Here is a 12,448-nt window from a genome sequence, read left to right on the forward strand (position 1 = left end):
CAATATCGAGTGGTTGGGTTCTGTTTCCTTTGCTCCTCCCCTCGTGAGGACCCTGAGATTGAAAGGATATATTGGAGAGGTGCCCAGCTGGGTTGGTAGTCTGAGGCATTTGGTGAAGATTATATTTTGTGGGTTCGTAGAAAAAGAAGGAGAAAAAACCATGGAGATGCTAGGGGCACTGCCCAACCTCATGCTCGTTGATCTCACATTTAATTATGGTGTTCGAGAGGAGCTAGTGTTTGTGTCGGAAGCATTTCCAAGTCTCAGGATACTTCGTATGCAGTTTTGGAATGATCTGAGAAAGGTGAGATACGAGGAGGGCACCATGCCCCACATTGCAGAGATAGATTTACATTTCACCTTCCAAAACTCTGTACGGATTACTGGCATCAAACACCTTCCAAAGATCAAGGAGATTTCACTTCGAATCCCAGGGTGCTGGAAACTAATTTTGAGCTGTACCAGGAAGTGGAATCACACCCCTGTTGGATAATCCTGTTGCATTAGCATGTATGTGTAGTGCAGGTTCTAGGTTGCATGGTTTTGTTAGGCGTGTAGCTCGGCTACTCGCTTGCTAGTTTTCTTTTTGCAAATAATCGTGCCATGCAACGTGTGCATGTACACGTCTTGGCTTAGTATTTACTCCCTCCGTTCCGAAATACTTGTCTTTCTAGGCATTTCAAATGGGCACAACATACGGATGTATGTAGACATATTTTAGAGTGTAGATTCACTCATTTTGCTTTGTATGTAGTTATTTGTTGAAATCTCTAGAAAGACAAATATTTGGAAACGGAGGGAGTAGTTAGTTAGATGTGGCCGCCGTTTGTGCTTCGTGGGATGGCACGAATCCAGCGCATGCAGCGGCGTCGCAGCGCAGTTCGGGTGGCCGTGGGATGGCACGTCGGTTATACCCGTTCTCCGCTGTGTTTACGTTATTTTCTGTTGTAACAAAACGGCAATTTATTTGACCGTATAAATAAGAGATAACAAGAAAAGAGGCTGGCAGTTGCGCCTCGCAAAACTCTGGTGCTCCGGTGTTGGTCTTCGCCTCTCTCTCTCGTTCCTCTCCACCGTGTTCGCGTGTCTAGTCCGGCCTGTGACCCAACAATTGGTATACAGAGCCTGGTTGTGGCCGGAGGCGAATCGGCAACGGTGGGTAGCGATGGGAGATCAGTCACCGAAGAAGGGCGACGCCGGTGATGGCGGAAAGTACACGCTGCTGAGCAAGAGGCTCGGAGCCAGCGGCTCCGGCGATGGGACGATTGTCGTGGCCGCGCCGGCGAGGAGCATCGGAGTCCCAATTCAGTACCCACAGCTGACTGAAAGCAATTATCAGTTGTGGGCGGCCAAGATGAAATCATCCTCAAGCCAATGGGCGTGTGGTCAGCGATCACCGGAGAAGACGTCGATGAGGCGAAGGATCAGGGAGCCATGGCTGCTATCTCGCAGTCCATTCCCGACGACGTGATGATGTCCATCGTGGAGTACGAGTCGGCGAAGGAGGCTTGGGATGCTATCCGTACCATGCGCATAGGCGATGACCGTGTGGTGCAGGCGCGCATCAGCCACTTGACAAGGCGCTTCGAGCGGCTAACCATGGAAGATGGCGAAGAAGTTGGTGCGTTTGGGCGCCGACTCACCGCGCTTGTCGGAGAAATTCGAGCGCTTGGCGAGAACTTGCAGGAGCACGCCGTTGTCAAGCGGTTGTTCGCGGCGGTCCCGGATCGCTTCTTGCCGATAATCTGGACAATCGAGCAATGGGGCGACGTCAAGAAGATGTCGGTCGCCGAGGCCATTGGGCGGCTGCGGGTGTTCGAGGAGAATCAGTCCAGGCGGCGCCAAGACCGCAGCGACGACGGCGAGAAGCTGATGCTGGTCTCGCGCGCAGAGCTGGAGGCTCTAATCCAGAAAGAAAAGAAGAAGGGAGAAGGGTCCAGCAGCGGTGGCAAGGACAGTGATGGGCGCGGTGGTGGCCGCGGCCGGGACGACGACAAGAAAAAGGTTCGTGGCAAGTTCGACAAGTCCAAGATTACCTGCTTCGAGTGCGGGGAGAAAGGACACTTCAAGTCTGAGTGTGAGGCGTGGAAGAAAGAGAAGGCGCTCCTAGTTGCTACCGACGTCGACGACGAGCCGGCGCTGCTCATGGCTATGGCGTGTGAGCTTGCGCCCGAGGTGGAAGGCACCGCGGGTGTCTTTGAGCCTACAGAGGTGGAGGCAGAGGGCGGCCATGCACTGGGAGGCGGGTCCTTCAAGCCCTCTGATGCATCGATGGAGGTTGAAACTGCTAAGGCTGAGGTCGCACGGCTACGCGGAGAGTTGGCCGCCGCTAATGCAAAGTTGCATGCCCTGTCTGACGAGTACATGACACAGGCTGAGGAGTTGGTACATGCAAGGGAGGAGAAGGCCAAGTTCTTGGAGATGCAGCGTGTGATCTGTGATGAGAATGGACGACTCAGGGATCTGGTGGTAAATGCAGCTGCAGCACCCATTCAAGTCAAGACGGCGCCGGCCGCAGGGAGTGCGGCAACGACGCCAGCGACGCCGGCCGTGAGGGCTGCTGTTACGACGCCGCCGTCGGCCGCGACGCCGGCCGCGGCGACACTCGGCGTGAAGAAGCCGGGAGTGAAGATCAAAGGGAACAAGGGATGTTGGTCTGATATGCACCTCACGGATGAGGGAAGTGAACTCATTGAGAAGAGCAAGAATTTTGTGATGCTGAATGAGGAGAACGTGAAGCCTTTGTTGAGCATGGATGGATCAGCTGATGCATGGTGGCTTGATAGTGGTGCTAGTAACCACATGACTGGCTCACGGTGCAAATTCAAGGAGATAGATGAAAGCATCCGTGGCCATGTGAAGCTCGGAGATGGGTCTGCTGCTCTGATTAAAGGGAAAGGTTCAGTCATTGTTGAATACAAGAGCGGTGAGCAGCTGCATCTGACGGAGGTATATTTTGTACCAAGTTTACCTAGTAACATAATTAGTCTTGGTAAGCTGGCAGAGGATGGCAATCGTGTAGTGCTAGATGGTACATTCTTGTGGGTTAGAGGCAGGTCTGGAAAGATGCAGATGAAGGTTAAGAGATCACCCAACCGGCTGTACAAGGTGCTACTCAAGACAGCCATTGGCGCTTCTCATGTGTCATCAACAAAGTTGAGCCCAGAATCTTTCAGACACTGACATGCATGGAGATGCCAACAAGAAAGGGGGTGTCGCCCACCGTGGCGTCAGCTCACGAGCATCAAGCGCGGACGCGGGCAGCAAAGGCCAGATCAAGTAGGCTACCCAAAATCAGGTGAACATTAAGCAGCAACAAGATTAGGGAGTGATTGTTGGATAATCCTGTTGCATTAGCATGTATGTGTAGTGCAGGTTCTAGGTTGCATGGTTTTGTTAGGCGTGTAGCTCGGCTACTCGCTTGCTAGTTTTCTTTTTGCAAATAATCGTGCCATGCAACGTGTGCATGTACACGTCTTGGCTTAGTATTTAGTTAGTTAGATGTGGCCGCCGTTTGTGCTTCGTGGGATGGCACGAATCCAGCGCATGCAGCGGCGTCGCAGCGCAGTTCGGGTGGCCGTGGGATGGCACGTCCGTTATACCCGTTCTCCGTTGTGTTTACGTTATTTTCTGTTGTAACAAAACGGCAATTTATTTGACCGTATAAATAAGAGATAACAAGAAAAGAGGCTGGCAGTTGCGCCTCGCAAAACTCTGGTGCTCCGGTGTTGGTCTTCGCCTCTCTCTCTCGTTCCTCTCCACCGTGTTCGCGTGTCTAGTCCGGCCTGTGACCCAACAACCCCAACCATCCTGTGATGCGAGTGTCATTCCGAGACCGGGGTATTACCACCGTAGGAGGATCAAATGTTGTAGAGGTGGAAGAAGCAATGCGGGAATCATCAGCTGTACTTTCCGAGCACGGAGCAGCACGAGAGAGCTCCTCGGATGTGCAGACAGGGAGCGACAGGTCAGCTAGCTATTTCTGTTTTGTTTTGTTTTGTTTTGTAGTAGTAGTAGTAGCTATCTACTGATGATGTTTGTTATACACTTAAAATTAATACATCTCTCTTCTCTTCTGTTTTCTGTTCCCGTAACAGTGAAGATGATCTGCGGTTGATGACATGCTGGCCTCGCACGTACAGGTTGCTGCCTTCTGAGTTCTGACGCTACATAGGTACCGCTGGGATCTTGTTTTACTTAGGGGATGATTGGTACCTTCGAGAGATTAAAGAAACCTCGGATTCCAGTTCAGTGTTGTCTTATTACGTGCATTGCTATTTATGCTCTACATATAAAAGTTATATTGTACGTACTATTTTGCAGTCTGAATTAGCCATACGTACAATGAAAAATTAGTGTTTTTCATAATCTGACTAATGCTCCGTAGATATGAATCGGCAGGGCGGAAGTTGTCTCAAGGTCCAATACACTACACTATAGACTGTACTACAGAAGATGCTACTGCGAAGCTGCATTTAATTGTTAAGCAACAATATCGTGCTGCCAAACCTTCCAAGTTTTGCTGCTATGGACCTCCGATGTGCTGCCAAGCTGAGCTTAGACCTTAGATGCATTTTTCATGTTTTTATGCGGCGAATAGCACAGGAGTTCCATGTATCCTGTGGGCATCAGTTATGGGACGAAGACGATGGAGCAAGCTTCCAGATCTCAGATTGAGCTACAGTTAGCATCTGCTGGCCTGATGATAATCTATTCTTTGGACTTTTGAGTGGATGATCAGTCTGATGAGATTACCTGCAATTGTGAACAAAAGAGTCCTTTGCTTTCTTTTGCCAATACAGTCTCTATGTTTCCCTTTTGTCCTTTTTGAAGATGAAGACTCTCTACTTTTGAGTGGGTGGACAAAAGCAAGCCTTGGATAGGCATGGGATCTCCATGCACTGGAGACGATCGTATCTTTTTTGCTGCTGCTACAACGGTTAATGTGGGCAATGGGCGCACAGCCAGATTCTGGAACTCGCCATGGTTAAACGGCTTGTGTCCCCGTGACTTAGCACCGGGCATCTTTGCCATTTCACGCAACAAGAGTTTGTCCGTCCAGCAAGCCCTCACCAACAACAACTGGATCTCTCTCATTGACACCTCCAATGGCCTGTCGCTCGCACACGTCCAGCAGTTTGCTAACCTTTGGGAGAAGGTTTCCATGGCCTCTTTGATTGATGGCATAGAAGATTCCATCATTTGGAAGTTCATCAAGGATGGGGTGTACTTTACTTCCTCTGCCTACAGGGCTCAGTTTGAGGGACTCACTAAGTCGGATCTTGTTCACACAGTTTGGAAGGTTTGGGCACCCCAAGGTGCAAGTTCTTTGCCTGGCTTGTCCTTCAAAATAGGATTTGGACTTCGGATCGGCTGATACGCCGCGGCTGGCCAAACTGTGGCCTCTGCCCTCTATGTCAGCAATGCCAAGAGTCGGCCGCCCATCTCCTTTTCAAATGTCGCTACACCACCCGCATTTTGAACAATATTCTTCCGTGGCTTGGAATGCGTCACATCACTACGGTGGCTTGGCACACAATGACTTCGGTGAGAGCATGGTGGAATGGCAACCTTCAGATTCGCCTTGGATCCCCTAAGGCGCTCGCCTCCCTCATGATGCTTATCTCATGGGAGATATGGGACGGAGCGCAATGCCAGAGTCTTCAAAAACACGGCCATCCCTTCCATGGTTCTTATGAGTAAGATCAAAGCGGAGGTGTCTCTTTGGGCGATGGCCGGAGCGAAGCACATGAGTGTTGTAATGCCGCGAGAGTAGACCTCTTATTGTTTTTTTCTTTTAGCCGCTTTGCGGCTTTTGTCTGCGACTTCCTTCTTAATCAATGAAATGGCAAATCTTTTGTCTTGTTAAAAAAAAAGACTCTCTGCTTTTACTGTGCTTCTTTGCATATGATGAGGATGGATGCCAGGGCACTGTCTTTCACATGTAACATCGATAGTATGCCGATCGATGCAGTTATCTTTGCAGTTTTCCACTGGTTTCCGAGTTGCAAACTTCAGTCGGTGAGAACAACTTGTGTGTACTGCTCTGAATGTGGCGTAACTATTCATGCTGATGCAGCTCGTGCCTTTCCAACCGGTGGTGCACTCATGCTCTCTGCCACGCTTCCTTTGATTCTTCACCTTGAAATGCAGCATCCCAAATTCACCTTGCCGCCTCCCCCCGCGGTCGCTCCCGCTCGGGCGACTCGTGCGGGGTCGCAGCCCTGGCCGCCGGGGGATCCCGGTCCTTCCAGGCGTGGCGCAGTGGAGACTCGGCGGCCGATACGGTGATGGACTCGCGTAGGAGGAGGTAGCTGTCTGGCGTCATGGTGGCGTCGATGGCAGAGTGGCCTGATAAGGTAGAAGCCTCAATATTTGCTCTGAAGAAGGACATGTGGAAATGGCGGCGACGACACATGTGAATACGTCAGACCGATTAGTGCCCCAGACCCGGTATGTGGCTCGGTTGGGGCTGCCGGCTTTTGATGATAGGTTTAGGTGAGTGGTCTGAGTATTTGGTCCAGCTAGCATCCCTTCATCATATGGATAGGAGTAGTGGCATTTGTTGTCAGGATGGCGGAGTTAGGAATATTGTTGTAATACTTTGTAAGGTCTTCCAGATGCAGAGACCGGGGGTCATCCTTCTTTTTTCTAAAAAAAAACCTCGCCGCCTCCTTCGACCACCAAGTTGGCACAACTCAACTTTCCTATGTTATGACTTATGACTGGTACATAAGTGCGAACGATTTCGGTGGCTTCAATGTAACGGAGGCGACGATCGATTCTTCGAAAATACCATGGAATGGATTATCAACCAACCTGATGCCAAGGCGTGCAATTGTCGCTACAGACTTCCTTTGTTTGCCCTACTGCCTGCTCTGTTTTCTTTTCTTTTCTCTATCATTTAATTTTCTTTTCCTTTCTACAATAGACTATTCTCGGTTTGTTGCTTCCAAAATATCTGGTTTTTTGCTGTTTAATTCCAAAATAACGTTATCATCGTTTGGCCGCCAAAAGTCAACGTTATTTGCTTGGCTCCCTTTCGTCTGGTGAGCACTGGAAGATACTCGGATATTTCAAAGGCAAAACAAGGGCCACGATAATTCCTTAAAATAATTTCAAATATATATCCTCCTGTCACTAGGAACCAATCAGCAACGAGGTCGATGCTGGGGGCCGCCATCAGCGTTGCCGCCTCTCCTGCTGCCAACGAGATGAGCTTGCTCATGGGCGTCAGGAGGGATATCTGGTACTACCTCCGTCCGAAAATACTTATCATCAAAATGGATAAAAAAGGATGTATCTAGAACTATGGAGTATTATGTTTTAACTTTTAACAGACATCCAATGCATTTGGAAGTACATGTGAGAAACACTTGAATTTGACAAGATACTGATATGAACAACTGCACTCCTACTATATGGTTAATTGATGACTACTGAAGGCTTGCCGGTAGAACCAATGTTGGAATTAATCCCGACGTGAACCAGGTACATGTGCGTATACGAGTCCAACTATGGCAAGTCATGACCGTGTAGTAGTACAAGTCATGACCGAGTAGTATTGCTATAGCTGATCCTAGCGTGTATATATATGTAGCCTGCACCCCTTGTAACTTGTATCATCGAAAGCAATAAAGAAAACCAACAGGTACGATACGTACCTGCGGCCATCAATCCAGCGAGTTCTCGCGTGCGTTCATGTGTGTCCAGCTGGTCAACTCGATCAAGTAAGATCGATCAGCCTGCTGTTGTGTACGTGCGTGAGTTGTGCTGTTCCGGCCGGTGTACGTACGTGCGGCGTACGTAGCTATTTTTGCTAGCTTCGATCAATCGGGAATCCAGTGCTTTACTTCGTCATTCATCGTCGGTCGTCGCGTGTCGCCGGAAAGTACTCGGCGTCAGGTCTGGACCAACAACCAAGCGTCTGTTCAGCTGCCTGTCCAAGTCCAAGGACACACGACGTCATTCACGGAGCGCCATGCCATGCGTGATCGGTGGACGATCGCGTCTGCTCCACATCTCCCATGGCCAGGAACGGGTGCGCTTGTTTCCAAATTGCAATCGATGGGTGATAGTTGCATCCAAACAAGCAGATTAATGGTACACCAGCCAGCTGGGACACCGCAATTATTTGAACAGGACCATATAGGACCTGTATGTCACCTCAGTACAAATCACTAGTGGAGTGCGTTCGCACAAGTGATTTCATCATACCCTTCCTCTTCGACCTGTAAGATACATTATCGTATTTTTACAATTTGAGATACAGAACATTCACTTCGTCTGAAAAACAGTTCATGATTTTCAAAAGGCACTTCGTCTGAAAAACAACTCATTATTGGTTTAGAAAAGGCACTTCGTCTGAAAAACAATTCATGATTTCGAAAACATGAACAGTACGCACACTGTTCACCACTAAAAATCCACACATTTGCGACATGTCAACTTTTTTCATCATAAAACGTTGCACGTGTGGCAGTATACATCCATATTACCATGTAGAATTTGTTTTTATCATTTTCTGAAGCGTCGAAATATGATTTTTAAACTATTCAAAATAAAGCGCGCACTCACACCCGTGTTCCAAAGTTACTTATATAGAGGCATGCCACTGTTAAAGTTTGGCAAACACAAAGCCTTATGCAAGTGGAACAGGACATAGCATTATCGAGGGATAGTTCTTTGCTCGATTCTCCCCGAATCAGACCACACCCCAGCTTCTTCCAGAATTTCAGCCCCCATTTGCTCGACAATCCTAAGTAGTCAGGGTCTAATTAGCTAGTATTGTCAACCGTGTGGACAATCGTCTCTCTGGTTTGGTTGTGGTTGGTTAATTAAACTTGCTCTCATCTCGATCGATCGGCGCCAGAGATGACCGGCAGGCCATGTGCTCTCAATTACTCGTCTCCCTTTCCTTTTGTACGGGTGATGGCTACATTGCAACAACCAGATTAATTGTGATGCACATACCAAACAGAAAGATGACTGGACACTGCAATTACTTGATTATTATTAGGACACACTACACCTCACGAGTGTAGTGTGGCCATAGTAAGATGCCTTTCTTTCGAGATGACTTACCGTCTATAAATCAGAGCGCATACCAAGCGTAGCACAGGCTCAGTTCACCTTCTCTTCTCCAATTCAGAGGAGCAGAACACCCATAACTGTTCTGACCTTGATACGTGACCGAAGGGAAGAGGCCCGCCGGAGATGGCGGAGACGGTGGTGAGCATGGCGAGGTCCATGCTGGGAGGCGCCATCAGCATGGCAACTTCCGCTGCTGCCGCAGAGCTTTGCTTGGTGATGGGCGTGCAAAAGGATATTTGGTATGTGCGCGTGCATGCAAGTTACCTCTTGCAATCTGTTAAAGCCATGATCTATAGAACATCACCTAGCTAGGAGCACTTTTCATGCATGTTTCAGATCTATTTTCCATTGTTTGAATATTTCGTGTACCATGGCGGTGGAAAAGTTCCTCGTGCATTGTTGCATACATGCCATGATCTATAAAATGACACCATATGCTGTTCTAATTAAGCTTCTTTTTAACATTCCTTTGTTTGGCAGGTTCATCAAAGATGAGCTAAAGACAATGCAGGCATTCTTGGCGGCCGCTGAAGCAACGAAGAATAGAGACATGCTGCTGAAGGTGTGGGCAGAGCAAGTAAGCAGATCACTGCTTTGTCCGCGCTTGCCAAGGCGGGCAAGAAGCAGGGGAAGAAGGCCGCAGGCATGGCTTAGCCGTCGCCTGCCCTTTGTGCGTGTCGATTTTGTTTTAGCATGGATTGCAACTTCCTCGTCTGGAATGTGCGCGGGCTGAATAACCCTGCTCGCCGTGCTGTCGTTCGCTCTGTTATCTTCAACAACAATGTTTCCGTTCTCTGTTTGCAAGAGTCAAAGTTAGAATTCGTTGATTTGGGTATCGTACAGCAGTTTTGTGGGAGCCGTTTCTCTGATTTCATCTTCGCACCTTCAGTCGGTACTAGAGGAGGGCTGATTCTAGCTTGGGACAATGCAATGGTCGATTTCTGCAATCCGATCATTTCTGCTAGTTTCATTGCTGCTGAAGGCGTTTTTATTCAGTCAGGATCGAAATTCAAACTGATCAATGTTTATGGTCCGCAAGACGATCAGGCCAAGTTAGTGTTGCTTGATGATCTCAAACAGGTTGTGTCCGGTGGTTTGCCTGTCGGCGCTCCATGCATTTTAGCAGGGGATTTCAATTTGATTGCTAGAGCCACGGATAAGAATAACCTTAACATCAACAGGAGGTTATTGGCTGCTTTCAGAAGCTTCATCAATGAGCTGCAACTTCGTGATCTGTACCTGCACGGACGACGCTATACATGGAGTAACGAGCAGGAAAATGCGACCATGGTCAAGCTGGATAGGGTTCTTTTTAATGAGGAATGGGATGCTCTGTTTCCTAGTTGTCTGCTCCAAGCTCTTTCTTCCGAGATGTCTGACCACTGCCCCCTGCTACTTTCGTGTGATGCTGACTTCAAGCCATTCCGAAGATTCAGATTCGAGAACCACTGGGTCCGCTTGGAGGGGTTCCATCAGACTGTTTCTGAGGCTTGGCAGCAGAATCCCAACTGCAATGACGCCTGCTCCAGGTTGCACTCAAAGCTTATTTCCACTGGCCGAGCTCTTCGTAAATGGAACTCCTGTATGGTTGGCGATCTGCGGTTAAGAGCAGCGGTCTCTAGCGAGCTGATTTTTATGCTGGACCAGGCCATGGATAAGCGCATGCTCTCGGCCGATGAGAGACAATTCAGGGCGATGCTCAAGGTTAATTGTCTCGGGATCGCTGCGCTGCAACGCTCTATGTGGAGGCAACGTTCCAGGATCACTCAGGTTCGAGAGGGGCACGCAAGTACGAGATTCTTTCAGGCAAAAGCGACTGCTAGGAGAAGAAAGAGCTTTATCCACCGCCTCATGGTCGATGGTGTGCCCGTTACCAGCCAAGTTGGAAAGGAACAGGCAATGTTTGATTTCTTCTCGCAACTTCTTGGGCGCCGGCGTGTCAGAACTAGCACGCTGAACCTGCAGAATATTGAGTTGCCTGCAGTAGAGCTCTCAGAGCTTGAGAGACCTATTTTAGAGGATGAAGTCAAGGCTGTGTTGTTCGACCTTGACCCGAGCAAGGCTCCGGGCCCTGACGGTTACTCTGCACTCTTCTTCCAGAGTTGTTGGGACACGATCAAGTTTGATATCATGGCAGCCATCAGAGAGATCGAGAACCTGAATGCCAGAAAGCTTCATCTGCTCAATTCAGCAACTATCGTGCTTCTCCCAAAGAACCCTGAAGCGTCAACACCCAGAGATTTTCGACCGATCAGTTTGATCAACTTCATCAGCAAACTTTTCATGAAAATCCTTGCCTCAAGGTTAAGATGTCGGATGAACGATCTTGTCCAACCTTGCCAAAGTGCCTTCATTAAGGGCCGCACAATTCATGACAATTTCAAATACGTTCATTGCCTCGCCAAGATGTTCAAACAATCAAAGACACCGGCGGTGATGTTGAAGCTGGATATTGAAAAGGCCTTCGATTCGGTCTCTTGGGAGTTCTTGCTGCAGGTTCTAGAGGCCAAGGGGTTCGGCACCAAGTTTCGTGACTGGATCTCTGTCATGCTGTCTACTGCCACGTCCAAGGTGCTTGTCAATGGCGCCCTCACAGACTCAATTTACCATCAGCAGGGCCTTCGGCAGGGAGACCCTATGTCCCCGCTGCTTTTTGTCATTGTGATGGACTGCCTTGCTGCCCTCATCAATGCCGCTGTTGAAGCCGAGGTGCTCAAGCCTATTGGATCATCTCGCATGCCTTTTCGCACCTCTTTGTATGCCGATGATGCTGTAATCTTCATCAACCCGGATCCTTCTGAAATTGCATCCATCAAGCAACTGCTCCAACTCTTTGGCAATGCGACCGGCTTACACACAAATTTTGAAAAGAGTTCTTTCACACCCATCTGTTGTGAGGGCCTGAATTTGTCGTTGATTATGGGTGCCTCAATGGGTGCCTGTAAAAAATTCCCTTGCAAGTACCTAGGAATGCCGCTTTCTGACTCCAGACTGAAGATGGTTGATTATGAGGAATATATAGACAAAATACTATCCAAAGTTCGTTGTTGGAAGCTTGGACTCATGGGCCTGGACGGGCGGCTTATGCTTGTCAAGCAGGTCCTGTCTGCGATGGTGGTTTTCCAGATGATTGCCCTGGCGCAACCGATTTGGTTACATAAACTTATTGACAAAATAAGAAGGGGCTTTCTTTGGGAGTGCAAGGGGGTTGCCGTTGGGGGCAAATGCTTGGTGAGCTGGAAGCTTGTGTGTCGGCCAAAGATGTATGGGGGACTTGGGATCTCCAACCTGCAAGCTCAAGGCATGGCACTCCGCCTTCGCTGGCTTTGGCAATCCTGGAACGAGCCGGACAAGC

This window comes from Triticum dicoccoides, chromosome 4A (assembly GCF_002162155.2).
Source record: "Triticum dicoccoides isolate Atlit2015 ecotype Zavitan chromosome 4A, WEW_v2.0, whole genome shotgun sequence".
NCBI lineage: Eukaryota > Viridiplantae > Streptophyta > Magnoliopsida > Poales > Poaceae > Triticum > Triticum dicoccoides.